This window comes from Tarenaya hassleriana, unplaced genomic scaffold (assembly GCF_000463585.1).
Source record: "Tarenaya hassleriana unplaced genomic scaffold, ASM46358v1 Cleome29, whole genome shotgun sequence".
In the NCBI taxonomy this organism is placed as follows: domain Eukaryota; kingdom Viridiplantae; phylum Streptophyta; class Magnoliopsida; order Brassicales; family Cleomaceae; genus Tarenaya; species Tarenaya hassleriana.
The window spans coordinates 673,250-686,727 of NW_010966092.1; the positions used below are offsets into that span (position 1 = coordinate 673,250).

The 13,478-nt window shown below is 31.1% G+C and overlaps 1 long non-coding RNA gene across 5 annotated transcripts; it reads right to left on the reverse strand.

Annotated features, from left to right (window-relative positions):
* Nucleotides 1–4,192: 4,192 nt before the first annotated feature.
* On the reverse strand, nt 4,193–7,772 carry LOC104818240. 5 transcript variants are annotated; one of them, XR_772621.2, is made up of 9 exons: nt 7,654–7,772; nt 7,357–7,497; nt 7,013–7,059; nt 6,370–6,925; nt 6,117–6,271; nt 5,444–5,779; nt 5,087–5,345; nt 4,742–4,849; nt 4,193–4,630 (listed from the first exon to the last, which is right to left on the reverse strand). It is a non-coding gene; the product is annotated as an uncharacterized LOC104818240 (long non-coding RNA). The 5 variants fall into 5 exon arrangements; XR_772618.1 differs by having other exon boundaries at nt 6,351–6,925; nt 7,654–7,771; XR_772619.1 differs by having other exon boundaries at nt 6,351–6,925; nt 7,591–7,662.
* Between the last annotated feature and the right edge of the window lie 5,706 nt (nt 7,773–13,478).

The following is a 13,478-nucleotide window of genomic DNA, read 5'->3' on the forward strand; positions in this document are numbered from 1 at the left end:
ATATATATATAAATATATATATATATATATATATATATATATATATATAATTTGTTTTGATAATTAGGAATGGTTCACCGTACCTTCGCCCCAACTACATCCAATCTGAACAGGTGAACCGCCTTACTGCATCCCACCTCTCCAATGAACGCTCGAACACGGGACCTGGAATAGGCATCCCGAACCTTGCCCGCTACATCATGGAGCTATACCCGATTGGGTTATATTTCGAAATATATTTGATTCAGCAATCTGTTTTGAATGGGAATCAAACGATTTTTTGTGGAGTTGCCATCTCTTCACATTTAATTTAAAAGAAAAGTACTTAACCGACTTTTTAAATTAACTTGGTTAAATGGATTCGCGTTATAAATTATATAATTTGTTTTGGTTAAATATAAATCATATAATTAAAAGCAAGATAACATCATCAATTAGTCTAATAAGCTAAGGCTGAATCCAAAATTATTGAAAGTGACAGCCCATAAACCGGCCCCCTCTCAAATCTTATTGGTTCTTTCAAAAGCAAATAATTTTTTTGGATATCGAAAGAATACGAGAGATGTGAATATTTCATATGCCATTGGACTTGGGACATTAACTCTTGCGACAGCAACGTTCTTGTCATATCTTGTAGGTTATATATATATATATATATATAAACCCATCATTAAAATAGTGTTAGTGGTACATTAATTAGACCGAATCCAACATCTTCCAAGACATCTAGAGAGATCGATTGTTTTTATCTTTAACCCTTACTTTTGAAGCTATTAAATGGAGAAAATGAAAGGTCTTGGAGTAAATTTTGTCAAAGTAATATTTAGTTACATCAGCAAACACAATGAGAATGCAGACATATATTTTTTTTTTAAAAAAAAAGAGAAACCAAGCCCAAACCAAATTAAACCGGATAACTACAATATTCAAACTAAATTGTGCATAACCGGTTACATAATATAATACTTCCCAAATTGAAAACTACCCGAGTGTATTCCTCTCTACTTGATGGTATCTTTTCCTCCATGGTGTTTACATTGTTGGAATACCGACCCGGTTAGTCCCATGATTATTAACCGGAAATAACCTAATCTAAAACTTTTGAGTCTGTTAGAGGGTTGCTTGATAAAGGAGAATAAATTCAATGGACTGCATTATATGAAACAGAAAAAAAATCTGGATTTTTCTAATTAATGTTTTTATATGGAAGATATTTGTTTTTTTTTTTAATAAATGTTGTTGCGAGAGCCGATTATTTCTTCGGATGAGCACCAATCAACTTTCAGAATTGGGAGAATGGTCCGACAAAAAATGGATATTTCAACACGATGAAATTTAAGAGACCAGTTTCGTTTGATGTTGATATAAAATTTAAACATTAACTTCTGAATAACAACAAAATTATAAAAATCGATTATATAATTGCACCTAATAATTGCTCATCTACTTAGAACGGCCACACACACACACACATATATATATATATATATATGTATATTCAGAATTTTCCATAGTAATAACTAATAAGATATGATAAAAAGTCCACCTACTGCCATAGAATTGATATCGAAAAATTATCTGGCTAAAAAATTATTATAACTATGGTCATTCTCATTGCATTCCATATACTGGATTTCGATTCTATTATTTTGTGTTTGAATTTTAAAATTTTAGAAAAAAATGTATAACAGTTTATTTGAATATTTGATTTCAATTTTAAAAAAAATATTTATTTTAAAAAACTAATTTTATTTTTTAAAACGAATTTTCGGTTTTTAAATTTTATTTTATATTTGACTTAAATTACATTATTTTGTTTTTAATAAAAATCATAGTCACTAATTTTTAGATGAATTTTATTTAGATATAATTAAATATTATTTGATAAAATTCGATTATATATATTAAAACCGAAATAAAATATCAAACCCATCATTCCCACCATCACACATGATTCCATCAAATCGAATTTCCTTGTGTCCCCTCAGTTTCCAAACTAGGAAAGTGTGGTTTTAACCTTTATGTGGTGTAATGTATTATTATATGATTCCACGATTTGTAAAGTAATAACTATTAATTATCATTACTACTATTATTATGATTAAATCGATTAAAACCGAGCTTAAAATACAAAATTGGTTAAATTTAACTACAAAATTGAAAAATCGGTGATCGGTGCCTAGAAAAGTATATAATCTTTGTTATAACATAAAACAACGGTTGTCCTTCGGATATGGTGTAATGGTAAAAGAATTCATAATTTTCTAAGAGATCATGGAAACAAATCTGTTATCTTTTAATGGTTTATATGTTTCACATGATTTACAAACTATTATATAAAATCGGAAGGTTTATCACTGTCTTCGAAAGACTGTAGTCAAGTTCCCGTCGTTAAAAAAAACATAAAACAACTATAGAATGAGACGTTCAACCATTTTTTTTTAAAACGGAACCAAAACGAATATAAATTTATTGAACCTAATTTAGAATACCCAATTCTCTTAATTCAGCCATAAAACTAAAACGTGAAAATAATTATAAGATCATGTGATTACAAATATAGAATAACGTTCATACAATGAGAGAAGGTGCCCGGCGACAGAGGTATCATTTATTTGGCCACCACCGACGAATCCGTACTTCATTGCTCATGAAAACTTTTTATGTGGATCAGAAAATTTGATCGGTAAAAAATTACGGAAATAAAATAATTTTCAATGAAACAAGCAAATTCAGTGGTACGGATCTTACCAGAATCACACAAGGACGCATAGCTTTCACCTCCCGTGCACTTATTTACCAACCCCATCAAATCTAGAACTTCCTAAAACCGGTCCAAACCGGACATGACCGGTTTGTTTTGGTTTTTCTAAAACCGGCTTTTCGTGCATAATCTATGGTCGGAATCTTAATTTTTGGAATCTAGCGCCCTATTTCGATTGGAATCTGATCTTGTCTTGTTTGTTTAGATTGTTCGAGATGGAATATATAAGAACATATATTCTTCATGATATGTTCATATCACACATTATGTACACTGTGATACAGTAACTCATATTTGTATTGATGATAGATATAGTGTCAGTAAAAGCAAGATCACATTATGGTTTTGGCAATCCTTTTTTTTATTGTTTTGAAAGAAAAAAAACATTATATAAGTAATGAATATTATATATATATATATATATATATATGAAATATTTAAGACCTCATATAATGGGTGAGTACGGCCATAAAAGCGTACTCTTGGAATGATGTCACTTGAGGTGGAGAGTGTTCCACTAGCTAGCGATTTTTATTTTTATTTTTATTTTGTAAGAATTTACTTATAATTAGAATTAGAGGAGGTATTTTAGATTTTAGTTTATTATTTGTTTTCTGTTTTTTAAAATTATTATTGATTTTGTTTCTATCGAATTATTACAATTCATTTTACACTAAAAAAATATTTTCAATTCAGTTTTTTAGTTTTCATATATTGTTTTCGAATTCATTTAAATTGGTCGCATTCAATGAATTGTATAGAGAAAGATATTATTTATTTTCATTCGATTGATTATATATACCGAACTAAAATATCCCCTCTTGCAACTTGGAAAGTTATTGGAAAACTTTAGTTCCATAGAAAAATTCCTTTCGCGTGATCTAAAAAATATCATGTGTGAACATGTTAGAGTTAATTATTAGGACCACATTATTATATTTTATTTATATAAAAACCAGATAATTTATACCGAAATTATATATATATATATATATATATATAAGATACGGAAATCATATAAAAGTATTGAAATTTTAAATGACTTCGAAACAATCATCTCTCCAAGTAGTAATATAAATAAAATGAGTTCAACTAAAACCAGGAAATATTTTCACTTACAAGAATTTAAATAAATTGATACAAACAAATAATTCAATATATATATATATACGGATAGAGTGGATTGACATGTGGTGGAGGGTATAGTAATAAGCCTTGTGGTGATGTTTCAACAAAAATCCCCCGACAGTTTAGGCAAAGCCTATACTATTTTTAGAAATTCAACTTCACCACGGTAACCGTCCAATGCGTATAAACAATACGATAGAGATACGACATAGTCACCCACCTACTGCCACCTGTCTCCTAAAATCGACCCATATGCAGGGGCTGGTAATTTCGGTATCAATAAAATAGAATTTAACCGAATAAAAAAATATATCTGAAATTAAATTCAATTCAATGTTATTTTGGCCATAACAGTGTTTTTTTGGATAGTTAATTAGGGTTGTATAAAAGGTCAAGATTTTTTTTCTTTTGTTACAAAAATCACATGCTCATTCTCATGCATGACCATGCATACGTACGTCCATCGTACGGATTCATCAGCTCGAAACTTATCATTCAGGATAATTACTTGGCAGTATGTCGGAATGGGAGTCGTAGAAATCGGTCGGACGAGGAGTCGTTACTTCTTGCTCAAGCAACTGCACCGCCTCGTTCATGGTCGGGAACGGTCCTCTGGGTCACCGTCCGTACGCCTCGCCGCCATTTCAACCACAGCATCCACTGTTTCCGCATCGGCGTCCGTACACATCTCTTGTCCACTAACTCCTCTGTCCTGTTTTCTTTCAGTAGAGTGTTCATCTGAAAATTCACATTTACGTCAAAATGTCTGATGGAAAAACGATTCCTTCATAAGAAAAGTGAGATTGATCCCGAGAAATCGTGTTCGTACCCATCGGACAACATTTATACCTTGTTTTACGAATATCGGATCTTTTTCCGGTGACATGCTCGAGCAGAAGAACACCGAATCTATAGACGCCGGATTTCTCGGTTGCTCTCCCGGTAATTTGTGATACTCTGTTTCAAGGTATCATCATACGTACATGAACATAAAACGTTGTGTAGATGTAATGATCCTCAAGACTCAAAATCAATCCAGTGTTCCACAGGACTTGAATTCCATCAAAGTGAATCGATAGAACCTTTCTTGTTCTTGTATATGTTTTCATCAGTATAGATAAATAGCAGCATTATGTATGTATGTATGTATGTATGTATGTATATATGCGCAAGCAGGAGAAGGCTACAACGGACCTGGGGCCAAATAGTCGAAGGTGCCAGTAACGACGGTGGTGACATGAGCCTCTTCGTCAACCAGAAGTTTTGCGAGACCAAAGTCAGAGACAGACATGAGGCTCCAACTTGTCATCGAGTAGGATGTTACTTGATTTTATGTCTCGGTGAACTATCTTGGGACTACAGTCATGATGCAAGTACGCTTTCCCCCGAGCAGAACCCAGTGCTATTCTCCAACGGGCACTACAATTCAACGTCCGATCTTCTTGGGCTCGTACTACAAATATACATAAATTAGAAACAAGAACGATAACACAAGAACATACGCAAGAAAAGACGATTATCTGCATGACTTTATGAGTTTTAAGTACATACCACCGTGAAGAAGATCGTCCAAGCTGCCAATGGTGAGATAGTCATACATGAGAAGCCTTGAAGAAGGAAGGCGGGAATATCCTCGTAAGTTAACCAAATTCATGTGCTTGACAATACCTAGTATCTCCACTTCTCCCTCAAACACTTGGTCAGATCCTTCACGACTCCGATCTATTATCTTCACGGCAAAGGTTCCACAATCGTTCATTACCATGCGGTAGACTTTACCAAATCCTCCGGAACCCACGATATTTTCCTCGTTAAGAGACTCCAGCTTCTCTATGAGCTTGCCAGAGGAGTAGGGAAGATCGCAGTGGAAAGTTATAAGCTTTGTACCTTTCAGAACAATGGAAGATTCTTGAGGGTATGAAGAAGCAAAAATGCAGTAAGAGCCCATATAATGAAGCAAGAAAACTAAAAAAGAACTAATGCAAGTTTCTCATGTAAAGAAGTTACTAGCAAACAGAACCCATGAAAAAGTTTTGTAGCATGCAAAGTTTCTATCTTTTTAACAGGGTAGCAGGATTCACACACACATATGCAATATATTGTTCTTTTAGTGGGATGAATATACGGGCTTACTGGTTTCAAGAGGCTCCTTTTGCACCAAGTGTGATGATCAATTTTGGGGGCCTATATGATTCTCAAGTGAGAGATTAAGAATTGGGAATACCTGTAAGCAACTGAAAAGCGAATACAAGCCATAATGGGCATGATATTGCCTGCTGCATCGTCGCTTCTGCATGAGGAAGAACAACTTGGGATCCCATTCATGTTCTACACGGCTTGTGAAGTTGTCGACCACAAAGGACCAAATTGCCAATGAATCTAACCACAAAGAAAAGCAGCATTCAGAATGTTATCCTTCATGTTAATGCCGATATAATCTAAGGAAGGAAAAGCTCACGATTCAGCGCCAAACTCACTAAGAACTCCGAAATCTGGGACCTCGCCATTGGTTGACAAGTTCCCGAAACAAAAGAACAAAGTATTAGCAGAGAAATCTGATAAGTACTACAGAAGGATTAGGGGCAAAGGTATGCAGCTAGTGTGGTGGTTGTTTGTGTGTGTAGATAGCATATAGGTGTTGACATTTGTTTGGCTGTTTTGTTAGTTGTTTCCTTAGGGTTGGTAGTAGTTAGAGGATTCTGTTAGGGAGGGGATTGTATAAAGAAAGGAGGAGGAGGGGGAAAGGGAAGGGGATTTTCTGGTGGAGAACTGGGTGGGGAAGAGAGTAGGAGCCTCTCTCTAATCAAAGCTATCCGAAGTGTATGGTTTGGGTGTTCAATAAAGCTGCTGGAGTTTCTCTAAGGAGTGGTTCGAGCATCAGAACCTTAACAAAATCTTCCAAATTGTTCAATGCTAAATCTCCAAGATCAGCAGACAAAACATAGTCTGATTTTACTTAAAGGGAGCCATAACCGTGACAGTCGGGTAGGAGAAGAAGGAATTGCACCCTTCAGAGTATTGCTTGATATATCCCTGAATACCAAGAATCCCCATTATACATCAGAAGATGTTAAAAGAAAAATCCTCGGCGACGAACAAGGAAAACAATATGAATCTTACAATATAGCAAGAGAAGTAAGGTTTTCAATATCTGATGGAATGCCTCCCTGCAGACAGAACGGTAAGCTTCATATTGTAAATGCAAATGAAAAACCAAGGAACATTTGCAAACATACACAAATACCAACAAATTATAGCACGTTCGAATCAAAACTCCTAAAAACTTTTTGAGATAATCTACATTGAAGATGGACATCGAAACCAGACACAACAGAAGTGATGATCAACTTCAGATAACCCATAAGACAGCTACAAACTTAGAGGTAAAGTTACTTCCATGAGTAATCCTACTTACAGAGCTCTGCGCTCAGTTCTATGTGAGATCTCATCAGGAAAGAACATACATGGATTGGAGACGACTCTGTGGTCGTGAGGCTGACAAGAGATTCCAGTCCATGAACATGGAGATTCATCGGAATCTCTCCAGTTTTCAAGAAGATTCCTACTATCATTCAGCGCGATCTTCAACTCCAACAACGCTTGCCCTGCAACATAAACGGGAACTTAAGCCCTAATTCTCTGAGATCAGAAATCAAACAGCGGCTAATGCTTTGTCGTATCGGAAACAACACCCTAACTGTTGGGCATTGGTTCTTCCATTTTGGTGCCGACCAAAACAGCAACAGGGAAAGAAGACGAACCATCTGGAGTGAGGGCAAATGAGCAAGAAACGAAAAGGGCAACAGCGGAAATCGCAGAGAAAGCCCAATTCGAAATCACCATTTTCCAATTCCTCAGATTTCAAACAAATGATTTTCTGGTTTCTTCAAATTTGAAATCACCATTTTTTTTTGTATTTAAATATTTTTTAATTACAAAATTGCATTTGATTTAAAAATTTCTAACTCTTGTTATTGCGGAAAAAACACAATCAGTTGCAATCATTCTATTTGAGGATTACTTTACCATATAGCGGGGATAATAAAAATTTTAATTACTAATAGTAAACTAGGAACGGTTTTTAATTAAAAATTGGAAATGAAAATATTTAGTGTCTATTCATTTATTTTGACATAATGAAGTTTATGTTTATTTACTGAATTTGTTTTTCGTATTGATCTATTGAAGACGTAATCAAATCTTTTCACAAATTTCAAAACTATACGTATATATAAATGAACACATTCATATTATTAAATATTATATTCCAAAATGGAAACCATTGAACTATTTATTGGACAAAGGCTTTCTGTTTGGGCTTTCCGTTAGATGGTTAATGCTGGGCCGACCATGCTTCACAACAAAAAGGCGTATTAACCGGTTTGTCCGGTTAAGATGGAAATGGTTGATTTTACATTTATCGGTTCGGTTTAATGTCAGTGAAACCGGTTCTGTTATGTTTGGTTAAAACTCTGATTAATAATATATATATTTAGTATAAATAGACCGTAAATTTCATTATCCTAATGTTTGAAATCCAAAATAAGTGATTTCATGTAATGGTTAAATTAAAAGATCAAATGCCGGTCGAAATTCTCTTTCAATGGAGTTGGAGTGATAAAACAAAAGTTGTGTTCCTTATTTGGTCATAATGTATTAGGACTCATTTCTAACGTTTTATGTGTTTGGTCACGCAAAACGCATTATCCTCACCTACCATTTGGACATATATGTATCATGAAAAATCTTGTTTTAGTTCACTATAATATATTTTAATTAGTTTTAATCATTTTTTTAATATATTTTATAGAAACAATCAGTTCTAATAAATGTTTTTTTATAACAATTATAATATATTTTGGTTTTAGCTGTTAAAAATAAATATTTTAATTTATTTAATAATAATAAAGATAATTAATAATAACAAAAGTTGTTACAGTTTATAATTAATTTTAATTATTTTCTATTATTAATAATTAATAATATTAATAAAGGGCCCCATAAATTTTGGGGACCCTGTTCCATCGCACCTTTTGAACATGCTAATAGACGGCTCTATATATATATATATATATAGTGGCAGACCTATTAAGTATTCAAAGGAGGCACACGCCCCCATATAATCAATAAAAAAAGTTTAATTTCTTCATAAATTTTATACAATTACAAAACAATATTGATAAATACACTTGTTCATATAAAATTATATATATATATATATATATATATTATTGTCCCCATATAAAAATAGTTTTTGATCCGCCACTATATATATATATTAAAGAAGTCTATAAAGACGGTAAGATAGAAGAACAAAATGCTCTTGCACCTGAATTCGAATTCGAATTCGAATTCTATGGAGACTATAAAACAATCGAAATGTGTATATATATTTTTTCAAAATAATAGTTTTCTGTTTGCAGAAAAAAAAAACAATGAAAATTCTTAATAAGTTGTCTTTAAGCAGAAAGATTCTGATGGAAAATATAAGTGAAAGAGAAAGATGAGATGTAGGTTAAATTCTTGGAGACCAAAAGAGGTGAATTAGGGAGCTCACTACATTAATGTGTCACGTCTCTTTTTTTTTTTGGGCCATTTTTTAGATTCCATTTCGTTTTCTCCATTAAATATGATCTCTTTCATTGACATCTAATTTATTTTTTTATTTTTATAAAAAAGAAAACAGATAGAAAAAGATTTACCATATTTTTTTCTTGGATGTATCGGAATCATGTTTTCGGTTCTTATCCAATTCTCGATATCAAAAACGAAAGATACGTTTGTTCCAACCGAGATTAAAAAAATCATTGCAGGTATGGTGCAGATCCATTTGTTTATTTTAAAGATATTATTTATATTTTTCCTTTATTTCGGATAATTCTTTTATTTACTTGATTTTGTAGGTCCAAATAAATCAATCTTTGAATTAATAAATAAAATCTGTTTTTGCATAACATAGCTATTATAAAGGACTATTTATCAAATCAAATAGTTCAAATTTGTAGGTTTTGAAGAGAATAAAAAAAAAATCTAAACTTGAAAGTACAATAAAACCAAGCCGAAATTATATAATCATATGTAAATCAAACTAAACCCAATATTCAAACCTATAAATACCAATATATATATATATATAAAATAAGGTATTGGTTTAAATTTTTTTAATATATTTCGAAGAGAACTCCGGTATAAACATTATAAAAGTGATTTTTTAGACTTTATGTTCTATTAGAAAATGTGAAATTTTTATGTAATTTTTAACATTTACATCATGATAGAAATTATATTTTTAGAAAGCTCGTACCAAATATGATATTTCTATTTTTTTTATATGTAGAAAAAATTGGTGGGCATAGAAGAAGACTTTCGAATCGTGAGTGCCAACGGCTTTTTTCCATCGTCTAAGTAATGATGATTTGGAATGGACTTCCGCCATTATCTATTCTCAAGCCATTTTGTTTCATGCACGCTTGCCTTTAAAATTTAAAATATGTTTAAAAAAAATCGCAATTATGAAAATGATATATCTATTTTTTTCTCTAATACTTTTTATTAACGTTGACCGGTATATGTAATTTCAGAAAATCCAGCGCTATGTATACCTTTGAATACGGGAAATGTATGTTTTGAATATCGCACGTGCAGAAATAGAAACTAGGAACCAGTCCAATGAATACAGAATATCAAATTGGTGATAGAAATGAATTCCATAACAAATTCGAAAAAGGGTTTGCTCATACATGGGTATATAAATTATATTTCGGACACCATGAGGTACAAATAAAGAAAACACCATTTCAATTTCTATCTTTTTATATATACAAGGGGAAATATGAATGTGAATATATATATATATATATATAAAAAAATCAAACCGATGGATAATAATGAAAGAGGAATTTGGTTCTGTGAGGGGAAAAGGCGGAATTAATGGAGTAGGCAGTCCAACATTGCACGTTGTAGTTGACACATGGTCCATCTTGCGAAAGGATAGACATGGAAACGTGATAACATTCCTATGGTCCTTATTTTAATTTTTTATTTTATTTAATTTCCGTGAAGAATCGGAACACGAGAAAATAATAATAATAATAATAATAATAATAATAATAATAAGTAGGGATTTTCCGTATTGAAATTACACTTATTGACGGTCCAAAATGATGTCCATCACTTGATACATATATCTTGATACATTCGTTTTTTGGGTTCTGTCCAAATAGTGCACGCTTGTCAAAAACGACGTCTCCACGCGTAAAAAAATGGGTACCCAAGTGTTTATATATATATATATATATAGTGTATTTTTTATGTTGATTTTCTTTAATTAAATAAAAAATGGTGGGTTTTTTTTCTTCCAATTCAACAAATATATGTTATATATAGAAACTAGCTTTCTGTTGATGAATCTTGATACAACTTCTTCAACTTTTCTTTATAAAGAAACTTCTCGCTTCATCAACACTATAAGCTCTTCTAAAGGCTAGTTTTTAATAACAATAATTATATCATTCATACAAAAAAAATTACATCATATGTGAGGGATATAAAGCGGGTCGGCGAGATGGTTCGACTCAACCTAACTCGACTCGTTTTGATTTAAAAAATATTTTAGTCCAGTCTAACTCAATTCATTTTTTACTGAGCTGAATTTTGATCACATCATCCCATATCGTCTTAACTCGCGAGTTAAACCAGTTGGCTCGCGAACTAAATATTTAATTTTTTAAAAATAAATATTAACAAATATTTAAAAATATTATAAATATGAAAAAATATTATAAATATTTTTTTTTTTGAAATTTTAAACAAAATAAAGTAAATATCTAATAAAAATATAATTATTATATAAAATATTTAAAATATATAAAAACATAATAAAAAATTTTAAAAAATATATTTTTTTCGAGGTCACGAGCCAACCTGTCGGCTCGCTACGAGTCCGACTCGTGATGAATTGGCTTGTTCGGTCTATATTTTTCTGTGCTAAAATATTTTGAACATGGTTCGAAAAATTATGAGTTGATTCGCGAGCCATCTCACGATTGGGACTCGTTTTACTCTCCTAATCATATGTTTTGTTATGTTAAGAGATGATGTATATCATATGGTTTGTTATGGTAAGAGATGAACTATATTAATAGCTTAACTTAATGAGACAAAATTACTTTTAAATTCAGATTTGAGTTTTTATTTTGAGAGATATTTATCTGTATTTTTCATTTTTTAAAAATATATAATTGGATCTAAGTTATGATAAATTTTTTTGTTATAAAAAAGGTATGAAATGATATAAATTTATAATATATGTACATATATATATTATAGTATTGTAGGGTATCATATATGAAAAAGGTCATAATCATATAGGAATCTTGGGATAGTGGATGATTGTATTATTGGTCCGTGAATGTGTGAAATTATTTTCACAATTTACAATCTTATTGCCACTTGTCCTTGTCCATACCTCTCCAATAATTTCAAAATTTATAATTATTTCTGTGTAATTTATAATTTATCCTTCATAATTAATCATCATTTATCTTTTTAATTTGTTAAACTTATAAATGGAATGCTATATTCGTACTCTAAGCTAAAAACATCTGCATATGAATTGCCTTTTTTTTTTACATTTTTTTAGAACCCACAGTTTGGATATATAAGGTTATTTTATAACATCACATTGTTTAAGAATCCACGGTCTTTATACTAATTTCACTCATAATACAATTGACAACCTCATAATCTATGTACTTTTTTTTTTAATTTGCTTTGTTAATAAAAAAACTATTATATTTTTATTAGTTTTAACTGTAAAAATCCTAAGTTTAGCCACACAAAGCGTAGAGCGAATATAAAACATATAAATATCTATGTTATTTTAAATCTTTTATGTTAAAATATTTAGTTATTATATTAAAAACACATATTTCCATTTTTTTATATCTGATCAAATTAATTACATTTTGAATTTAATCAAATCTTGAATTTACTACCTCGGTCATCTAAAATTAAATCAAACATCAATTCAATTTAATTTAAATTAAAAATTATATTTATTATTGATTTTTCCACCCCACACTATCGCCTTTTGCAATGCCAATATCTCTAGGCGTTTACTTTTTAATGAATTTGTATTTCTTTTTTTGTTACACACACACACACACACGTATATACTTATTCATCATGCTATATTATAACGAAATTTGAAATTTCTTTCATACAAAAAATGTATAACATATATGATACAATATAAATTATAGAAAAATATACGGCTGAGTACCAATGCCATTAGTAATTATTTTATGTTTTAAGCATCTCTCTTAAATTTGATCTATTGTCTAAATAGAAACGCATTGCCTATGATATGTGAATTGCCTATGATATGGATCGTCGCTACCACTCATTTTGGTCACTTTGGTATTAATAATATATGTCGCGTCATTTTGTTTTTTTTTTGTCGACAAAGGGAACAGTAAATTGACTTCAAGTGTAATAAAGGAAATCTTCGGCGGTGGATTTGGAAGGTCATTTATTAATTATATTAACAAAAAATAATAATAAAGAAATGCAAGAATGGCAAAAG